We start from the raw sequence: 17,888 nt of genomic DNA, 5'->3' as shown, positions 1-17,888 counted from the left end.
CCCTCACTCACTCATTCCCTCACTCACTCACTCGCCAGTCCATCCATCCCTTCCCTCAATTATTCACTCAGTCACTCACTCGCCAGTCCATCCATCCCTTCCCTCACTCACTCATACACTCACTCACTCATTCACTAATCCATCCATACCTTCCCTCTCCGTTTACATAAAGAAGGCACAACCAACACGTGACTCTATCGCCAAGCTGAGCGCTATCGCCACCTCGCCTCTCACTCGCTCAATGACGGGACAATAAACAAGGGAAAAAGCGTAAAGTGACGGAAATTGCAGAGGAAATTACACTCATAACTCAGGGTTCACGATACTCAGCCCCGCATCAGACACACAGATACTCAGACGCACGCAGAGATAGGGAGGGGATATCACGAATGTGAAAGGAAAGGATAAGCAGGTGCAGCTCACTCGCTCACTCACGCTCTCTCTCTCTCTCTCTCTCTCTCTCTCTCTCTCTCTGGGTAGAAAGAAGAACGCAAGCAGGATCGTGAACCAAAAGTGTACAGTGTTTTCTTTTTTTTTCTATTATTATTCTTCTCGAAGCGTTTTCAATAAGCGAATATTTTTGCACACGTGTGAAGGAAACGCTGTTTTATTTTCTCTTAAACAAATTCCAGTTGTTTTACTTGCTTTCCCCAGAGAGAGAGAGAGAGAGAGAGAGAGAGAGAGAGAGAGAGAGAGAGAGAGAGAGACTTATGGAGCTTGGTAGAACGAGAAAGGAATATAATAAATAAGTCATCAATATAAGCGTAAGTTCAGAGAGTACTGCAACTAGAGAGAGAGAGAGAGAGAGAGTAGAGAGAGAGAGAGAGTAGAGAGAGAGAGAGAGAGAGAGAGAGAGAGAGTACAGAACTACATAGTTACTAGATCGACGGAAGCAGACTAATGGACCATAAAACACATTGAAAGACCGATAAGTAGCCCCATAAATTGTCACTCCCAGTCTTGCTCGCGCTCTCTCTCTCTCTCTCTCTCTCTCTCTCTCTCTCTCTCTCTCTCTCTCTCTTTCACGATTTCCTCATATAAGTACATCCGTGCGGTGGAACAAACACGCGAAGGAAAAGTGTCTCTGTGTCCCCGGAGTGGTGGTGGTGGAGGGCGAGGTTGTAAGGCGACACCTTAAGAATGCAGGAATCCACAAACCAGCAGTGTGATGAGGCGGCGGCGAGGCACCGCGTGGCATGGACGGCGGCAGTCGAGAGGGAGCACGGAGACATACATGCCTGGCTGCCCTCGTCATTGTGATTTCCTAGTGGGACTGGTGCTGGTGGTGGTGGTGGTGGTTGTAGTAGTACTTGTAGTAGTAGTAGTAGTAGTAGTAGTAGTAGTAGAAGTAGCAAGTAGTAGTAGTAGTAGTAGAAGTAGCAAGTAGTAAAAGTAGCAAGTAGTAAAAGTAGCAAGTAGTAAAAGTAGCAAGTAGTAGTAGTAGTAGTAGTAGTAGTAGTAGTAGTAGTAGTAGTAGTAGTAGTAGCAGTAGTAGTAGTAGTAGTGGTAGTAGTAATGGTAGTAGTAGTAGCATCAAGTATTAGTAGTAGCAGTAAATAATAGTAGTAGTAGCATCAAGTAGTAGTGTAGGATGACCAATGATAAACCGGGCAGGGCGTCTGAACTTTAATTCCCAAAGCGTTTCAAGCTGCAAGTGCCAGTTGGAATAATTTCCCCAGCAAACCACCTGGTGCTGACATGTGCCTCGTATCGTGAGCAGCCGACAACGAAACAACACAAAATATTTCAAGGAACACACTACAAGTGACAGACAGCTATCATGAATCACACAGAATGAAAACAATTGACCCTGAACTTCATCAAAGACATTCACAAAACAAAGTAACTTAGGCGGTACCTCCCGTCACTGGACACCCACATTGCATCCTAAACCTTCCCAGCTTGGAAGGACACCACAGGAACCTGGCGCACCCCGCACAACCCCTGGTAATTCACAATGTGTCGGGTCGCCGGCATTGCACCACCTACTCCCTGCACCGTAGCCACGTCACCACGTAAATCCTGCACAGTTATGCACCGTATGGAGGCAATCCACACATTTTCCCAGAACCATACCCACATCTAACAACACACATAATAATCACAGTCAAATAGAGAAATTTATAGTGCTTAACATACCTTCAAAGGCCAACACAGGGCCCAGGTGCACCCCACACAACCAACACGACCCTGGTGTTGACACAGCCCTGGTCACGTCACCACTGGCCACCCAGAACGCACTTGATAGCACCTCACTTCCCTATATATACTAAGCCTCACCTAAGTAATATACAAAAGGCACACAAAAATAAATATTCATAATATGACCTACAAATATACATACAAAAATGCATAAAACAAGAAAAACATGGCAATACACAGGACCGTCCCGAAACCCGGGCGAATACGAATAACCACGACTCCCGTCAGGTACTCAAGACATCGTGATTCATGACACAATACCCAATTATAAAACAAACGAATTTTCTCCTGAATGGTATATATATATTTTTTTCCTAATAAATTAAAGGCACCCGTACATATTCAAGATTACATCATATTTTGTGTTAACTTCATACGCACTGATCATATCACTCTCTCATATCAAAACATATAATTTTTGTTCTGGTCTGCATTAAAACTCCGTTGTCAGTTTCTGAAGGTGTACATGATCCATACAGCAGACAATTCTTATCATATTCTCACATGCATGTGTGTATATACCATTACGGGGAAATATTAAGAAGAATCGTGCAGCCCTCTCTCCTATTTTTTTTTTTTTTTCGGTTCGTGTCCCCTACAGTGAAGGGAAGCTGGTGGGAAGGCGGGGTTTTCGGTTCGTGTCCCCTACAGTGAAGGGAAGCTGGTGGGAAGGCGGGGTTTTCGGGTGTGGAAAGGTAATATAGAGCCAATTATCGCCTCTTACCACTAAAAATAAATAGGGAGCTGCACTATTGCTGCTGTTCATGTTGTTGTGATGGCCGCTGTGTTCTTGCTCTTGCTGCTACCATTCTAACTAAACTTAATTATACCTAACCTAACCTAACTAAACCGGTAAATATGAAATAGAGCAGCAGCAGCAGCAGTAGCAGTAGTGCAGCTCCCTGTTTAGTTTTGGTGGTGAGAGGCGGTATTTGGCTCTATTTTAGCTTTTTCCACCCGAAACCCCGCTTTCCCTCCAGCTACCCAACATTGTGAGGGGTGAGAGCACAAAAAAATAGGAAATAGGGCCGCACGACTCTTCTTAATATTTAGCCACATACGTACATGAGATGTCTTGTTGCAGCAATGTTAAAGAAATCGTAGGCACAAATACCTTAGCGGATCCAGTGGAGAACGTATAAGCTTACCCCAGTGAGACACTCACTGTACAGGAGGGCAGCCAAACAGGAACTGCCGCTGGAAACTTGGAAAACCTCACTTTCATATGAAACAATCCATGAAACCTTGAACTTAGCCCCAAACAGATCGATACGCATATCTTCACTAACGGATTTCACACAACTTTCATCAAAGTAGCATGCAAGTATTTTTTTTTTCACACTTAAAATTACATAAATCTCTCTGGAACTGTAGTGTTTTGTCTTCAGCTCATACTGCCTAGTAGCGACTCTGCCCGTCACACTGTCACTGGTGCGACTACAAAGGAGAGAAAATGACAGCTGGTCTCACACTCTCACACACACGCACACACACACGCATATCTGCTTCCTTCTGTGTGTGTGTGTGTGTGTGTGTGTAAGAGAGTTTGGCAGCTCTCTCCAAACTGATGGCGCTGCATACATCATGAAGTTGAGATAAAATAGAGGAGAGATGACAGGTATTGGCGGCAGTGCTGAGATGCTGGGAGGAAACACTCTAGCTGACAAACTGTTACTTCATGCACAGACAGTGATAGTGTCTGTCATGGAGGCGTACATTCCTCACTCATTTTCTTGTCCTAAACCTTCTAATCTAAACCTTGGTTAAACACAGCTTATTCTCGTGCTATACATGATAGAGAGGTGGCCCACAAAAGGTACTTAAGCCTTCCATCACCAGAATCTCATGCACTTTATATTTCTGCCCGGAACCATGCCAAGTATGTTCTCCAACTAGCCAAAAACTCCTTCATTAACAGAAAGTGTCAAATTTTTTTAAGATCTAACTCCCCTCGTGACTTCTGGCATCTAGCCAAAATATCTCCAATACTTTGCTTCTTCTTCTTCCCCTCCTCTATTTCAACCAGATGGCACCACTGCTATCACATCTATTTCTAAAGCTGAACTCTTCGCTCAAACCTTTGATAAAAACTCTACCTTGAACGATTCTGGGCTTGTTCCTCCCTCTCCTCCACCCTCTGACTACTTCATGCCACCTATTAAAATTCTTCGCAATGATGTTTTCCATGCCCTCGCTGGCCTAAACCCTCGGAAGGCTTATGGACCTGATGGGGTCCCTCCTAATGTTCTCCGAAACTGTGCCTCCGTGCTTGCACCTTGCATAGTCAAACTCTTTCAGCTCTGTCTGTCAACATCTACCTTTCCTTCTTGCTGGAAGTTTGCCTACATTCAACCTGTTCCTAAAAAGGGTGACCGTTCTAATCCCTCAAACTACCGTCCTATTGCTTTAATTTCCTGCCTATCTAAAGTTTTTGAATCTATCATCAACAGGAAGATTCTTAAACATCTATCACTTCACAACCTTCTATCTGATCGCCAGTATGGGTTCCGTCAAGGCCGCTCTACTGGTGATCTTCTGGCTTTCCTTACTGAGTCTTGGTCATCCTCTTTTAGAGATTTTAGTGAAACTTTTGCTGTTGCCTTGGATATATCAAAAGCTTTTGGTAGAGTCTGGCACAAAGCTTTGATTTTCAAAACTACCCTCCTACGGCTTCTATCCTTCTCTCTGTAACTTCATCTCAAGTTTCCTTTCTGACTGTTCTATTGTTACTGTGGTAGACGGTCACTGTTCTTCTCCTAAATCTATTAACAGTGGTGTTCCTCAGGGTTCTGTCCTGTCACCCACTTTCTTCTTATTATTCATTAATGATCTTCTAAACCAAACTTCTTGTCCTATCCACTCCTACGCTGATGATACCACCCTGCACTTTTCCACGTCTTTTCATAGACGTCCAACCCTTCAGGAGGTAAACATTTCACGCAAGGAAGCCACAGAACGCTTGACTTCTGATCTTTCTAAAATTTCTGATTGGGGCAGAGCAAACATGGTATTGTTCAATGCCTCAAAAACTCAATTACTCCATCTATCAACTCGACACAATCTTCCGGACAGATATCCCTTCTTCTTAAATGACACTCAACTATCCCCCTCTTCTACACTGAACATCCTCGGTCTGTCCTTTACTTATAATCTGAATTGGAAACTTCACATATCATCTCTAGCTAAAACAGCCTCTATGAAGTTAGGTGTTCTGAGACGTCTCCGCCAGTTTTTCTCACCCCCCCAGCTGCTAACTCTGTACAAGGGCCTTATCCGTCCATGTATGGAGTATGCTTCACATGTCTGGGGGGGTTCCACTCATACTGCTCTTCTAGACAGGGTGGAATCACCGCCGCAATGTTGCATCTCTAGCTGTCTTCTACTGCTATTTTCATGCTAACTGCTCTTCTGATCTTGCTAACTGCATGCCTCCCCTCCTTCCGCGGCCTCGCTGCACAAGACTTTGTTCTTTCTCTCACACCTATTTTGTCCACCTCTCTAACGCAAGAGTTAACCAGTATTCTCAATCATTCATCCCTTTCTCTGGTAAACTTTGGAACTCCCTGCCTGCTTCTGTGTTTCCACCTTCCTATGACTTGAATTCCTTCAAGAGGGAGGTTTCAAGACACTTAGGGCCGTAGTTTTAGAAAATTTGAGGGCCCTTACATGAGAAATTCGTAGTTTTAAATACCGATTCCTTTGATGAACCCTTACTTGCCACACTGTAAACCCTTAATATTATTGGAAATGTAAGGGTTAGTGACAAGGGTGTGGTAAGCATGCCTTACATGCTACCCTATAATGAAATAACCGATAAAATCATATAATTATCTTACAGATATAATCAGAAACGAATTAGCAAGTATTTTACAGCCTCTTTCTTGCTATAGTAACCAACAATTTAACCGTGAGGCAATTTTAGTGACTTTTAGAAACAGTAAGGATACGATAAAGAAAAAGCGTCAACAAACCCATACTCTGCTCTGCGGCGTGGTCTTCTCAGCTGACTGGTAAGTACCATCACTTATTAGTTCTTTTAACAGTAAATACAACTTAATATGATTTGTAATGGATACTAAGGAAAAAAAGGAAATAAAGTGGAGATAAAACAACTAATTTCGAGGTACTGATAACTAATTTATGTATCAAATGTGATGCATTTTCATTTCGAGATACTTTTCAATTCCGGGAACTTTATATATATATATATATATATATATATATATATATATATATATATATATATATATATATATATATATATATATATATATATATATATATATATATATATATATATAAAGCAAACACATACGTGACCACAATTCACTATCTCAAAAGAAATAAATAAATAAAAAGCATCATATTCCACCCAGATAAAAAATAGTCAATGCCTTGGAACCGTATTTATATAACAACTTAACCTAATGTAACTTAAGCGAACGTGAAATAGCTTTATTACCAAGTGAAATCAGCATATCGCCCTCCATATTCTCCAAGAATTTTTAAACCTGTCTAATGTTATGTTATGTGGTTTCTTATTGTCTGTCTTTATTCATTATAGATTTAACATGGAGAATGGTCATCAGTGGCTTCAGTTGCGAAATATGCGGAGGATGGAGGAGATGGTCAGAGTGAGGTTTGAGAAGAGTGAGGCTAAGAAAAGTCATTCGGGATCGCAGCAATCCATTTGAAGACCTTGCTGAGGAAGAATTCCTCCAACGATTCAGACTGACCAAGGAGTGTGTGCTGAATCTGTTGCAAAACATCAGAGGACACCTTCCCATTGCTGCAGATGCAAGAAGTAGGTACCAGATGTGGAGTACATGTCATTGGTTTCCTGGTGGATGGGATCACTCTTCCAAGTTTGATATCAATGCAGTAGCTGGTACATATAAAATCCATTATTACTGGCAGAAGAGCCTGTCAAATGATATTCATTATTTTGTCAGGCCATACTTATCATTTACACACTTTTAACAATATACATTATTTAGTAACACTACATGTAATATAGTAGAATATGCATATTCATTTTTTTTTTTTTTTTCATAAAAAATGGATGGTCCAGGATGCTTCTTTTTCTCTTCTGCGATACAGCATATATTCAAAGAATGTTTTGTGGTATACAGTTCAATAAAGTGCTATGGTGTTTAGTTTTATCTCAAAGCATAATGAACATAGAGAGACAGCTGTATTACATAATTGCCCTTTCATTTCCCATCAGGTTACCCAATACCACAGCATCTGCAACTCCTTATAACACTGAGATGTATGGCCACTGGTGGACACCAACTTACAATCAGTGACTGCTACCAAGTCTCTCAGACAAGTATTAGCAGGTGTATCAGGACAGTGACGCCCATTATTGCTCAGATGGCAAAGGACTATGTGAAGATGCCAACAGGTATGAATGCAATAAGAGTAATGGAAGGGTTTTTGGAGATTGCCAGAATGCCAGGAATTGTTGGTGCTATCGACTGCACAACCCACATTCGCATTCTGCGACCAGCTTGTGAGAATCCAGAACTGTACCGCAATAGAAAAGGTATCTTCTCCCTTAACTGTCAAGCTGTATGTGGACCAGATTTAACTTTTTTTAATATTGTTGCGAGACGGTGGGGTAGTGCCCATGACAGCAACATTTTTAACAACAGTTTGTTACGGCATGAATTTGAGCAAGGCATGCACAAGGGTAAGTTGTTAGGGGACATGGGTTACCCTTGCCGTAGTTATCTGTTTACTCCACTAATGAATCCCAGCAACCAAAGTGAAACAGCGTATAATAAGGCACACATTAAAACAAGAAATAAAATAGAATGTGCATTTGGTGTCTTAAAAAGATGCTTTAGTTGCTTGGGCAAGCGTCTTTACACGGCTTTAGACACCACAAAAAAACATTATTGTAGCAGCAGTTGTGCTACATATTTTTGCAATTCAGAGTAATGTGCCTTTCCCAAATCATCATCTTGAATCAGACGATGCAGATTCAGATGATTCAAATGCAGATGATCATGGTGTTGACCCAGAAGCAGCCATTGCTAACAATAATGCAGCACAACAAGCTGAAAGGGCTAGATATATCAGAACATACTTCTGATAACACAGGATGGTTTGATTCTGCCACTCAAATATGGTATCTCCTCCATACTCTTGTATTAACCTCTTTCATTACTCCATCCATGTATCTGGTAAACACCCAAGCGGACAGACATCCTTATCTCACACATGCCACACTACCAAATATTACACCAGGTATTCAAGAGCATTCCCTCTAAACTATAGGTGTACATATAACTGATTATGTGTTATCCAAAATAGTATTCAAATATGTACGAATCTAAGGTATTTTTGCTATTTCTTTTTTTTTATGTGAACTGTTACTCAGAAAAATGTACTTGTAATTCCCATTTCTTACCTTGATGAGTTTGATTTTACTTTGTATACAATATGACTATAAACACTTTGTTATGAAAATACACTAGTTGCTATACAGTTATGGTAAATGACAACACTAAGTAAAAGATATTTTTCTCAAAAATATAATCACATATTTTATCACCATCGAATAGAGTAATCATATTTTACTGCAACAGAAAAGGAAAAATCAATTATATACTGTAGTTTTAGTGTGTGTGTGTGTGTGTGTGTGTGTGTGTGTGTGTAGTAATAAAACTTCAGTGGTTAACTGTATAGTAATTTATTATCCAATGTAAATAAATATACATATTGAGAAAAAAACAAGATTTTAATGATCTTTACCTCTATTTATAAATCACAGTCATATATCACATGAATATGTCTTATTGAAAAAATGCTTTAATGATCACATCACTAATGAAGCACAGAGATTATCTAAGTGTTTGTACTAAATTGTGGGTGTAAAAAAGGAGACTAGTTATTAATGGCCATTGCCCTTATATAGTAATTATATAATAAATCAGTCCTATATCACATGAGTACATGAATCCATGTACTATTTAAAAAAAATATAATGATGATACCTCTCAAACAAAGCACTGAGATTACTATATATATATATATATATATATATATATATATATATATATATATATATATATATATATATATATATATATATATATATATATATATATATATATATATATAAGTGTTTGTACTAAACTGGGTGAGTAAAGAAACTTTGGATCTTGATCTTACAGCAACACTGCAAAACAAATTTATGCCTGATTATTTCTAGAATTGTCCAAGAAATCTACAAATGCACCTGCAGCTGCACGCACATCTTCCAGTGTGTCTCCAACTCTTGAATGTATAGAAGACATAATTTTCATTGCTTGGCATAGACAATCCCCTTCCATCTTTTTATTTTCTAAGTTTTGTTTATGAATTTGCATCACTATTTCATGTTCTTCCTTTTGAAACTTTGACAACATTTCATAGGACTCTCTGCCAACACTGTCTTCCACTTGCCTTTTCTTTGCTTTAAACTTTTTCCCACTCACTTTTCCTCTCGCACTGGAAGACTGTATTGGTGACAATTCACTTGGAAAGGTAACTGGTACCGATGCCAAAACAGAGGTGGAAGGAAGAGGTGTGCTACAAATTGAAGCTACTGTTGCAAATTGAAGCTACTGTACATCAACAGAGGTTGAAGGAAGTGGTGTACAGTGGTTGGAGGAGCTTGAGGATGACACTACAGTTCCATGAACATCCTTAGAAGTTAAAGAAAGAGGTGTGCTGTGGATGGCAGGACTGTAGAGCAAAGCTGCAGTTCCCGATGACTCAACAAAAGAGGTGCAAGCAGCAGGTGCACTATCATTTCCTCTGGCAGGCATGAGCGAAATAGGCACTGAGCATGCTGTGGATGGCTGTTCAGTCATGGCCATCGGCTCATCCAACTGCTCTCCCTTCTCATTAATAACAACGACAGTGACATCTGTGAACAAACAAATAACATTAATGAAAGTAACAGTATGGTTGTTTACAGTATAGTGTTTAAGTATATGAATGGATTGCCTCTTCCATTGAACGAGTAATATAGTTACAAGGTACATAATAATGTTCAACCCTCTCTAAGCAAGATGAACTTAAATTGGTTTCTGGTCAATACAGATTTGTTAAGGCCTTGACAGATCTATTACAAGCCAGAAATTTCTGCTTTATCTGGAATTTGTCAAGTCTGGCTGGGTCTTCTGTCAGACAGATTCCATGTAAACCAAAGTAGGTCCGTCATATCAGGGTATTTTCTGTGCATGCACACCATTTTTTCAAGGAAGCTCTTAAGGCAAGTTTACATGAAAACACCAATTTTGTCTACAGAATAGTTGGTCTCTATGCTACAAAACAGTTTAGAGTCGTCTGAGTATGCTGCATGACCATGTGGTGAAATATTTTGCTGGATTAAGCCAAACCAAAGAGTCCCATGATATTAATCAAGTTTAGATGAAAACTGGGTTAAGAACAAGAAAATTATTGGAACCACTGCTCCAAAGTGATGAATAATTTGCAAAAATAAGGATGGCATCTGAAATATTTGCAAGTATGAATATACTAGAACTCAATATCACATTAAGAACAGAAATGTGATATGTAAAACAGAAAATTTATTACTTAATGGAACCAACCTGTTGGCCATGTCACTGTCACTGTGGTTTGGGTCCGGTTCTAGCTCGTCTGCGATGAGAGCAAGGATTTTCTCCAATACAGGGTCTGGCTTGACGACTGGACTTGGAGGACCACCTCCTGTTCAACACAGTTTTTTCTTCTGGTCACTAACAAACTTCTTGGCCCTGAAATTATTTCACATCATTAGGCATAAAAAAGTTACATATTTTCATTTATTTTTCCTGCACTGCACAGTACGAGAAAGATACCATACCATAATTTCATATTGATAAATTATCATCTATAAAAGCTACATAAACAAAAAATAAAGAAATATTGTAGCCTAATTGCTGTTGTTCTTATGAAGAATGGTAAGAACTAATAAATTTCAGGATAAAACTATAGAATAACACTTCCTCTCTAATCATTAAAAAACAATGAAAGATTATAGAAACATTACTGGTCAGCATGTCTGTGATGTTTGTTGTGAGGTTTGGTCAGCTTTGGATAGGATGGGATAGGTTTAATTAGATTAGATTAGGTTAGGTTAGGCTAGGCTAGGTTAGGTAAATAAGTCACAGACAAACCTAACCTAATTCAATCTGATATAACCTAATCTAAACTAAAATAAAGTAACCTAACCAAACTTATCCTGTCCTATATGGCTTATGTGAGGTTAGGTTAGGTTACTTAAGTTTAAATTAGATTAGGTAACACTCACAGACCAACCTAACCAAACTTAATCAAGCCTAACTTAATTCAATGTTATGTAACCTCACAAGAGCTGTCCACCCTCACAACATCACAGACATGTTATATTATAATTATATATTGGGTACTCTAGCTCCTTGCATGGTTCTCTTAGTGTTTGGAGAGGTGCTAATACTATAGTTTCACAAAATAATCAAATGCATATTTCTAAGAAAACTTTAAATCATTCATGCAAAGTACTAGGGTAAAGGCAATTAGAGACTTAATATTCTGTCTGTCAGGAGAGGGTAGTTGAGATAAGGAAGCAACTGGAGGATTCAATTGAGATGGAGAAAGTGGAGTGACATTATATTATTTTTATATGGTGACTTTTACCTGTCTACAGAACAGTAGGTTGACTTTTCTACCACACACATTTCCCTTGACTTCTAAACCCTGTCCTTCTTAGAAACAATCTTAGATGGGTAGATTGTAAAATTCTTAATGTTTTACAAAGGTACTCATTAATAAACTACAACAAGAACAATTATTATTATGTACCAATTACCCAACAGAAATCCTCTTTACCGGTAAGTGGTAACTAACAGTAACAATAATTTAACCTGATAACACTGACATTTAACTAATTTTTCATCTCATAATTACTTTCTACCGTAGGAGTGTGGAAAAGTAAACTTGCTAATTACCAAACGACATTTTAAAACCAACATACTAACCTTGATCTCATGTTTTCCTAAATCTTCTTAATCTGTTTTACAGTCCTCTGCGGCCCCAGACCACTGGCAGCAAGAGAGTTCGTGATCTCCCATACTCTTGCCTTGACCGGTATAATGCGGGCGTTGGTCACGGTTGGTGGCTTTGCTGAGGAGAACAGCTCTTCTTTCATTGATTAAGTCTAATAGAAGTATCCTCTCCTCTTCTCCCATGTGCTGCATTCGTTCACTTCGCAACATTTTTGCAAGAGAACATAAAGTTCATTCGTCTGCAGCGGGTTGGGAGATGTTCGATTTGTCACTGCGACTTGGCTATGTAACATGTTCGTATAATATTCAAACAACCTACTATTTTATGTGTACATGATACTATATCACATATTTTATGCTAGTATATATGTTTTGATGAAAAATTAGCTGAAAATTCTCCACAATAAACAATAAAAAATGAACAAGTCGACATATCCGAACACAACCAAACTTTCAGAAATGCCACTCTATGTGCATACATAAACAGAGCGACCACACTACCTTTCAAGGGCTGCCAACTGTGTAAGTAAGGGAGCGGGTGGTTGAGTGAGTGTTTAACGCTAAGGCAAATTTGACTTCACTCACGTTAGGGTTAGTGAGAGTGCGAGGGTTGAGGGACCATTTGAGTGTTGTTTTAAGCTATTTTAAGCTATCAGTTTTTGACCACTGCTTTGACCGTTTTATGGGACTGGCATTTCAGTGGGCTTTTTTTTTATTGGATTTTTGTTGCCCTTGGTCAGTGTCCTTTCTACATACGAGTAAAAAAAAAAAAGACAAAGCCGCACGCCTTGCACAGGTACCTTGGATGACTACTCTCACTTCTCAAGGAAAAGGTTAAGCTCCTATCAACCGTTTAAGATCAGCCATATACTCGTATCTCAACTGATACTAGAATCACAAACACTGAAGACCTGTGTACAGTCAGCTCTTTCAATTAGCACAATTCACAAGGTCAAAAAGGGTAACACTTCCTCTAACCGCATGAGACCAGCTGCTTCAGCCAGTATATTCAGACACATTGGCATCAGAAGGCAATATTCCCTCTACCAACAAGCGGTACAACAAGTTTCTATTATTAGCACACAAAGCTTCACTGGATGCACATGGGTTAGATACTCTTGCATTACCCAGCCGCACTCCTTCCACCAGCAGAAGGTGATACCACAGTTCCACAGTTAAGTACATAAAGCTTGACTGGCACTAAATGCTTAGATACACTGTCATTGCGCTACCAAGCCACACTCCCTCCATCACAACAGTACAAAGTACCACCACAGTTCCTACCATCAGTGCGAGACGCTCTCCCTGGCTTACCTTGTCGCTCACCTTAGTATCGAGGTGGTTGCCGTCTTTGTAGGTGAACCAAACCTTGGAGTCGGTGCAGTGGGTGAGTGTGTAGGCCTTCACCCAATGTTTGCGGTCCATGTCCCCTCGGCCTCGCGTCACCACACCGGTCATCAAGTGTGGCGGTCCCAAGTCCCACTGAAGCCACTGGTGTTTTGCAAGGGATGGAGAGAGCAGATTAAGTCTCGATTATAATTGAGAATGCTGGCAAGGGTTACAGCCCACGGGATTTGGGAGAAAGGTTGTTGATAAGGTAGGTAAGAATAAAAGAACATAGTAAGATACAAGCAAGAACACAAGGGAAGCAGCAAGAAGCCAGGAGGCACACACTTGGCAGTCCTCATACAAAGCATACCTACAGTAAGTAAGTGCACCCATCATTCCTATCCATAAATTTGTCTAGTCTCTTAAAAGCTTCCTATTAATTTTGGTTACTGAGTCACATCATTGTTACTTCTTTGAGGATGAGATGCGTTTTTCTCTTTTCTTTGTTTCTACAGTGTGTGTGTGTGTGTGTGTGTGTGTGTGTGTGTGTGTGTGAAATTCATCTACAGCCTTCAGAATCCCGTGCTAAGTTCATGATTACCTTCCCGCAGAGAGCTTAGCAAGTGTCTTTACTTACCGTCCTTCCTGCGAGCACACCAAGCGCGATGGGAGTTAGGCGCCGCGTCCTCCCTGGGCTGGCACGATTTGCTGCGGCGCCAAGGCTTGTGGCAGCTAGCGGTGAGCTGCACGTCCACGCCCTCACTGATCACTGTTTTGCACTCTGCGACACGAAAGCAAAACACGCTTAGTTGACTGATTACATGATATTGCGTAGTGCTGCGACAACATGAGAGAGAGAGAGAGAGAGAGAGAGAGAGAGAGAGAGAGAGAGAGAGAGAGAGAGAGAGAGAGAGAGAGAGAGAGAAAGAGAAAGGCGGGGAATGGACACATTCTACCTTAATCCTTAATCAAGTAATGTGCCTGCGCAGATACTACGTGATCAAATCTTACGCTACCTTTCTTTCCAGATCTCCATCCCTCTCAGAAAGAATAAGATGAGAATCACATTTATTTAAAGCACAAGGAAACAATTGGTTGGAGCAAATTTAAGCCGTGACCAAGAGGCAGCTCAGTTGTTCGGTGAAAGTTGTTTTAAGCTTCAGTCAACAAGTTGACCTCCACCATGTGCCCTTTACTTATATTGTTGTTTATTTCCTTATATCAACAAATACTCGTAAATATGGAATGTCCTGCTCTCGCAAGCTGTAACAAAGCACCCCATCGCTGCTGAGTTCCCGTGACGCGTGTCTTGTCTACGACCATTTGTGATGGCATTATGAATCTTGCCTGTATGTGCAAGGAATTAGTACAAAGATGGATGTAGTCTGGTAATGGTGAAATGCTGTCTACAGAATATAGTTATGTGGAGTTCGGATATATTTTCTTTGACTTGGTGAGTGGTAGATCTGTAAACTGGAATAACTCATTATCACTCAAGCAGTACACAGATGCATTGGTTATCACCAGTGAATATCAGTTAATTATATCTATGAAAATATACAAAAAATAGGAGCTTCGAAACGACACTGCAGAATTAGATGCAGAATGTCGTTCAGAAAGTCTCCCCCAGGAGCAGCGCAGTCGGCGCGTCTCAGCATACACACAAGAAGAACCCAACATATACAGCGGTTGTAATTCTTTTGATGAGAAAGGGATGCTGGTCAAGGATAACCCGAATGTATTACTGCTTCACAATAAATGAAGAGAGAAAAAAAAAAAATTCGAGTACGACTTAAAGTTTTGGTGGTAACAAGATCCATCGGTAAAATGTCCCACAGAGACAGTAACACCACTAAGTACTAACCACGGCAAGACAACACGTGTACTCTACTTGCACAAGGCTGTCATTCCTCTTATCCCCGCCTCTTTATCTTAAATGCAAACAAAAAGTAAAAGAACAAAAACAGATTGCACGGTATGGGAGACAACGCACGGAAACAGAAATACGTGTTCATGTCCAGACAGCAATTTCAAAGCAATCCCGAGGAAAGACTCCAATGTTGGCCTGGTAGAACAAGCCCACGTGTGACTGGAGTGGTTTGGACAATGCAAAAATTACATTCGGATAAAATAACCGACTTGAAACTCATGTAAAGTGCATGAGTTACTCTTTTTCTTTCCTTTTAAGAGTCTTCAGTCACAGCATAATGAATGTAATGCTTCACACTGCCTTGCTCCTTGAGGCTATTTACAAATTTCCAAAACGAGGGTACAAGTAGTCTATCTGAACTCTCTCTCTCTCTCTCTCTCTCTCTCTCTCTCTCTCTCTCTCTCTCTCTCTCTCTCTCTCTCTCTCTCTCTCTCTCTCTCTGTTATAGCCAATACCTCCTCATTAGAAATTCAGTAAGCTAGGAGTGTGGCATATCATACAGATCTACCTAGAGGTGCTTGCCTTGATTGACACCTGACTATCTCGGAGAAGGTTACGAAACCAAATGACAAAAATGCTAAGCCGCAGCAAATCAGCTGGAGCGAACTTAACAATATACGTCACATGACAAACACAAGCACTTTGGCAGAAATAAACGCACATTTTCAATTAATATTTGTGACCATTAACTTGAACTATTGTTTTTATCAGGAGAGAGAGAGAGAGAGAGAGAGAGAGAGAGAGAGAGAGAGAGAGAGAGAGAGAGAGAGAGAGAGAGAGAGAGAGAGAGAGAGAGAGATGGAAGCCTGGGCAGAGAAGGGGGATAGTGTAGATAAGGGAAGGGGGAGGCGTGGTCAAGGCAGCACGTTAGCCCCAAGGAACCCCACACTCCATACACTTTTCCTGTTCTCCTTCGTGCGTCTCTAAATGTTTCACTGTTACTCCTTCCGGGTTTACATTTTCAGGACCATGTTTTGGTTAGGTTCGACTTCTGATCATGATTACTGATTTACGTGGGCTTTTAATTATTCTCGCTTTAATAACGTGGGTGTAGCTCAATTAGTCCCAGCCCTAATGGAAATTGTTTTACGCCACCGGCTGGGAGTATACCAACGATCTTGTCACAGGCTTACCACACCATCCTTTGGTGTTACCAAAGGTGAACAAAGCGAAAGTAAAATGTGATTAGAGTTTGCTGCCTCATGAACTGTATTTCAGCCAGATAATAAGAATACTGAGAAGAGTCTTGATGGCAGTAAGGTTTTGATGTTCGCTCATTAGGTGTGAGGCGCTTTACTTGTAGTGATACACCTCGCTCATCAAGCATACGAGTACGTGTTGTTAAAGGACACACTGTGTACACGCTCTCTTACATGAGTACAAAAGTTTATCCTCCAGCTGAACACCTCACAAAGAAAACACAAAGACATCTTATACAGTACTGTGAAAAACCTGGCCAGAATTCCTTCCCTCACGTATGTCTCACCTCGCTGTATGCGTATCGATAATTTCTTCACGGAGTTGAAATCTCTCGTCGTTCTTTTTGCCCGCTTCCAACTTTAATGTGCCTACCAGGTCAGGTTCACGTTACTGCTTCATAAAAACCCCATTCGAATTGAGTGTCTGTTTTGCCATCCAATCCTCTGACACTGGAGGATCACTGGACGGTCACAACACGGAGTATTTGGGCTCCATCTAAGTCTCAAGTCTCTCTGGCGCTGCGTCGTAGTTTCCTTGACAGTACTTGGATGTTCAAATTAAGATACACTATGCTAATGCGGACTGCTGCCTGGGGAACTTCGAAGCAACTGTATATGCATTCATATAAAACAAAATGTGCTTGAATGAGAACCAAGGAGGAATAAACTGGGAAAGAGATAATAATGTTAGGTAAAGCATGAAAACATAAGAAGTAAGCACATTAAGTTCGGAAAAAGAAAATTCACTACAACTTTTTGGTTAAGAATGATAGGGCACAATGATATGAAATACTTTTCTTCTTCATACAAATGGATAAGGTATTTTGCTTACCGAGTCCATGAACCTTTTCCAAAGTATATTACGCACTATTAGATTTCATATAAATCTCTCTCTCTCTCTCTCTCTCTCTCTCTCTCTCTCTCTCTCTCTCTCTCTCTCTCTCTCTCTCTCTCTCTCTCTCTCTCTCACTCTCTCTCTCATTACTCCCCTCAGCACCCAGACACAGAAGCTCCTCTCACCTCCACCTGCATCACCTCCAAAAGGCATATTTCTGAACCTCGGCAGAGTAGTATCATAACTCTTCCTAACACAAAAAATAGTTTTGCGGAGTGTACCCAAATGGACGGAAGGTAAGAAATTAGTATCATGAATTCAGTGAGGGGAGAGAGTGACGAAAAACAATT

At 40.5% G+C, this 17,888-nt stretch overlaps 2 long non-coding RNA genes across 3 annotated transcripts in view; both read right to left on the bottom strand.

The window, feature by feature from the left end:
* The window catches only part of LOC135099120 (uncharacterized), a 29,812-nt gene extending 27,415 nt beyond the window's left edge, over positions 1–2,397 (bottom strand). Inside the window, exon 1 of the long non-coding RNA XR_010267682.1 lies at positions 2,140–2,397. This is a non-coding gene — a long non-coding RNA (uncharacterized LOC135099120). The remainder of the gene's footprint in view (positions 1–2,139) is intronic.
* Positions 2,398–9,335: 6,938 nt separating this feature from the next.
* LOC135099125 (uncharacterized) lies at positions 9,336–17,084 on the bottom strand. Of its 2 annotated transcripts, none has more exons than XR_010267689.1 (6): positions 16,991–17,084; positions 14,212–14,355; positions 13,560–13,736; positions 12,219–12,484; positions 10,812–10,976; positions 9,336–10,123 (listed from the first exon to the last, which is right to left on the bottom strand). It is a non-coding gene; the product is annotated as an uncharacterized LOC135099125 (long non-coding RNA). The 2 variants fall into 2 exon arrangements; XR_010267688.1 differs by having other exon boundaries at positions 13,572–13,736.
* Between the last annotated feature and the right edge of the window lie 804 nt (positions 17,085–17,888).

The sequence above is a fragment of the Scylla paramamosain genome, unplaced genomic scaffold (assembly GCF_035594125.1).
Source record: "Scylla paramamosain isolate STU-SP2022 unplaced genomic scaffold, ASM3559412v1 Contig105, whole genome shotgun sequence".
Taxonomy (NCBI): domain Eukaryota; kingdom Metazoa; phylum Arthropoda; class Malacostraca; order Decapoda; family Portunidae; genus Scylla; species Scylla paramamosain.
This window is presented reverse-complemented; position numbering and strand designations above follow the sequence as displayed.